General features: G+C 30.6%; 1 pseudogene; it reads right to left on the bottom strand.

Annotated features, from left to right (window-relative positions):
- Window positions 1-3,806: 3,806 nt before the first annotated feature.
- LOC149537557 (DNA sliding clamp PCNA pseudogene) lies at window positions 3,807-4,388 on the bottom strand (annotated as a pseudogene).
- Window positions 4,389-5,182: the final 794 nt, after the last annotated feature.

The raw sequence follows: 5,182 nt of genomic DNA on the forward strand, positions 1-5,182 counted from the left end.
AGACCACCTCATTGGATGACTTGTGCCTTCCATTGATGCCAAGGGGGCCAAAGTTTCACTCTTGGGCTTGGTAGGATATTGGTTCAGAACAAATTTATCATGACTAATCTTTTCTTAGAAGCTATTATATACATGTGCATGCTAACGATTATTTGTTCTTGCAGGATTTATGATCAATAAAAACATACTAGGGAAGTATATTTTGTAGATCAATTTCTTACCTCTATTTCATTGTGAGAAACATAGAGAATCAATAAAGAATGTAGATATTGTTTACATTGTGTATGCTTCATGTCTTCATCTATCTGCATCATGTCTACTTTGTGTTTTCATTCATTAAAGATGTATGTTTTGTAAAACCTTCTAGGCCTTTTATATGCAAATATGTTTTGTATCTATGACAAAGCTTGTGTATGAAAGATTTTTCTTGAGGGCAAGCAAATTCAAGAAGGGAGGACTGTAATGTCCCCACTTTAACATATAACTTAAATAATCAATAAGTATTATATATTAATATTAATATTAAAATAATAATATTTTACAAGTAATATTATATTATAATCATGTAATAATATCATATTATATGGTATTATAATGGTAATATGAAAATACAAATTAAATAATAATCTAATGCAATAAATAATGATATTATGATTAAGATATATTTTAATATAGTAATAATATATTAATAAAATATAATATAAATATAGTTGATATATTAATTGTAATATAATTATTAATATAATATAACTATTAAATTAATAGAATATATTATGAAAGGACGTGATTCTTACAATGAATATATATATATATATATATATATATATATATGTATATATATATATGTATGTATGTATGTATGTATAGAATAAACTTTAGGAAAGGATCATCAGATGGAAGATTATCAAATTCATCAGATAAAAAATATAATCAAATTTATACAAGTTAGGAAAAATCTATAAATACCCTAAAATGGGACATTATACCTTCTTACTAGTCCATGTTTCCTCTAGAATACCACAAGAAAAAGGAGTAGAGGGACCTCTATTAGTCAAATATACATTAGTATTGATAACCTCCACCCACATGTTTAAGGGAAACCTTGCATGCAACCTCATGCTTCTTGCACACTCCATTATAGTCATGTTCATGCATTTAGCCACTACATTTTCCTATGGAGTCCTAGGAATAGTTTTTCTATCTATTAATACCATTAGTGGAGCAATAATCTTCAAATTCATGACTACAATACTCACCACCATTATCAAATCTGAGACATTTTAATTTCATTCCAGTCTCATTTTCAACCAAGAATTTCCATTTCTTAAAAATCTAAAATACATCAGATTTCTATCTAAGGAAATAAACCCATACTTTTCTAGTTGCATCATCAATAAATGTAACATAATAATGAAAGCCACGAAGGGAAGATTATTGAGCCAGTCCCCATAAATCTATATGCACAAGCTCTAATCTCTCACTTCTCTTCTCCTTCACAATCTTCACAAAAATCACTTTCTTTTATTTTCCATACACACAACTTTCATAGAAATCCATAATAACACATTTCATACCTAGTAAAATTTTCTTTGAATGAAGAAATTTCATACCTTTCTCACTCATTTGCCCAAGTCTGTTGTGCCAAAGTGTTGTATTAGAACCTACAATAGCTACTTGTTCTCCCTACTCAACTACAAAAATTATTCTTGAACATTCATTTTTCTCTGAAATAATCAAAGTAGAAGTAACAATATAACCTATACAAAGATATAAGGTGCCTACTTTCACACCTTTTACTACTACAAGGGAACCTTTTGAAAACTTCCAATTTTTATCATTAAAATTAACTACACAACCCTCATCATCTAGTTGCCTTGTTAAAAATTTTCCTACTCAGCCTTGGAACATGTCTTATCTCATGTAGTAGCCAATGATTCCCATTTTGCAACTTAATCTTAACTTTTCCTTTTCCAACAATCTGACAGGGTTCATTATCCCCCAAATAAACAAGCCCAAAATCCCCTTGGACATAATTAATAAAATAACCTCTGAGGTGTAGCATGAAATGAAGAACCCAAATCTGAAACCCATGAATCATCAACACTTTCTAAAGATAGAAGCAAATCATCCTCTTTAAATTTGTTAGTTACCACATTTGCCTCCTTGTTTCCTTCTAGTTTATCTCCTTCATTATTCTTTCAAGTACAACAATCTTTCTTCTTATGCCTTATTTTACCACAATATCAATAATCTCTTGGTCCTCTAAATTGAGACCTCTTCCACTTTGACTTTCCTCTTGATTTTCCATGATTTCTTGAATTACTTCCTCTCTTAGTTGTCCCGTTGAGCTACTTTATGAATTCAAAGCACTTCTTGATGTAGATCCACTTGAGGTTTTTCTACAAGTGTCCTCACTCAAAATAACACCAATCACATCATTAATTTTAGGGTATTAGATCCAGAAACATAATTACTCACAGCTGTTACGAAGCCATTCCAACTTTTAGGAAAATATCACAAAATCAAGAGAGCCCTAATTTATTCATCAAAATTAATACCCACAGAAGATAACTAACTAGTAATAGTATTAAACTCATTTAAATGATCTGCAATAGATCCACCTTGTACCGTTTTCATATTAAATAAACACTTCATGAGAAATACCTTATTTGAAGCAAAGGGCTTTTCATACAATTTTGCTAGGGTTTGCATCAACTATTCTATCATCTTTTCTTTTGTAATGTTAAATTTCACTGATGGTGCCAAGCATAATTGAATTCTTCCAAGTGCCTTTCTATCTAAAATTTCCTAATCCTTATCTGACATAGTTCCCTATTTCTTGGATTTTCCTTCCAACAGCTTCCATATGTCCTTCTGATAAAAAAAAATCTTCCATTTGCATCTTCCATAACTAAAAGTTCTACCCACTAAACTTCTCCACCTTTATCTTACTCTCATCTACCATAGCTCCCTCTCAACTATGAGACTCCCACTCAACTATGAGACTCCCACTCAACTATGAGACCTTCCTACATAGGATTGCTAAAAAAAAATGATGATGTTCTTGCTTAAAAAAAAAATTAAAAATGATGACAATCTGGCTTTGATATCACTTGTTAGGATTTAACCTTAGACAAAAATAATAGTTACATGCAAATATAACCAATATCAGAGAATAATAGATCACTAAAAGAGAACACAAGACATTAGGATTTAACGTGGTTCACCCAATCCCTAGGCTATGTCCACCGATGATTACAACTTGATTACAATCCATAATCCCTTATAGCTCAATACTACTATAAGAACAAATTTTGCATCACACATTATGAAAAATCCCTAACCCTAAGCATTTTTATACAAGCTTTTAGCTACTTACAAAATTAGGGATAAAATAGTAGAAAAATATTAGCCAATGCATTTTTTAATATAAGGTCATTTTTGGCTTAAAACCCCCGTGGGGGTGTTGCCCCTCAACCCCACCCTGTACTATGAGAAGGAGCACAAGACCCCACAAGGGTGCTACCCCTTGACCTCCTCTTGGGGATGTTGCCCCCAAACCCCTATAGAGATCATCTGGAGGGAAACTGTGTCGAATAAACCTCTAAGTCTAATTAGGATCCACATCACAACAATACCTATTGTAGCTATACTTATAGTGTTGATGTTCCATTTTTCCACATTATTTTTAATGAAGGACGACCATTATATTAAAAAAATTAGGGATTTATTGAATTACACCAATTTTAAAACAATAACAACTACAAGGGCCACAAAAATTTAACCTCTTATGATTAACAAAAACTTTAACTCCCAATTATTTCATCTTCTTCCTTAATCTTGGGAGCCAAATAGAAGTGGATGTAACTTCTCTACAATCTTATATTAGATAGCCATAGGCAATTCAGATGACATGCTTACAGTTCTAGTATTTGAAAGGGAGTTTCCTTCATAAAGGAATTCATATATTTTAAGGAAAATGCTAATGACACTGGCTCCTACATCCTAATGATAGTTACCTCCTTTGGCTTATAAACATCGTTGTTTTGTCTAAAAACAATGTTAGCACTACAAATATCTCCCTATGTTCAGAAGTTGACATCTTCCTTTGTTAAAAAAATCATCACAATGACCCCAATACTTCTAAGATCTTTACAAATGCGAGAAAATTCTTCATATGGGATTATCATAGTTGCATCATACTCTGATTCTAGAATTCTTAGATGTTCATTATTTATGTTTATTAATTTTATTTCAAAATGTGAGATCTTACCTTGATTAGGGATTTTAAACATGAAGGTAACAATATCACCACCATCATTAGCCTTAAGGGCAATGATATCTTTACCGTCTAGTTTAATGACACAACTCCTTGACATGCACTTCATTTTTTCATATTGTGATTATACTATCAAGACAAAGTTGTAGTTTATTTACATTCTTGTCCTATATTTATTTTACTCCTTGGATTGTAGATTTTTAATTTCTTTTATTATTATTTTGCACTTTCTCAATTTTTAGATAGGTGCTTTACACACACACACACACACACACACATTTCTAGTTTATTAAATTTATTTACTAGATTGATTCAATTTATTTATTAGATTTATTTTTATCTTTTTTTTAAAAATGTTTGGGGAGTTTAATTAGTTTTAGGGGTTGTGCATTTGGTAGTTTCTTTAAATTGGTTTCTTTCACTTTCTTTTTTGTTTTCTAGTTCCTATTGTTTGACTTGGGTTCCCATTTTTATTATTTTTATTTATTTTCCCCTCATAGCACATTGATGTGTATGGTCTCCCCTTCTACATTATAATAGCTCTTGAGTGAGGATTGGTCTACTTGTTTTGGCTACTTTAAATCTTTCACTCTTTGTGATCTAAAACTTCAATGCTAAAAACCACACACAATAGAATCCAGAAGTGAAGTTCACAATAAAGACAAGTTCTTCAATAGAGAGAACTTGATAATAGTAAAAGGAAAAGGAAATAGTTTGTTTATAAGGAGTGTTAATGTATAATACAACAAGGGTTTTAGATTTCATAATTTTATTAATTATGAAGAAACAATTTTTTAAGTATAGTTTATAGAAAATAATAAAATAAGCATAGAGAAAGAGGAATCATTCATGCATATGCAAGAATTAACATAAACCTCATAAAAATATGAGATGTATAAGTAA

This window comes from Cupressus sempervirens, chromosome 9 (assembly GCF_028749045.1).
Source record: "Cupressus sempervirens isolate cs-2001-9-10 chromosome 9, ASM2874904v1, whole genome shotgun sequence".
NCBI lineage: Eukaryota > Viridiplantae > Streptophyta > Pinopsida > Cupressales > Cupressaceae > Cupressus > Cupressus sempervirens.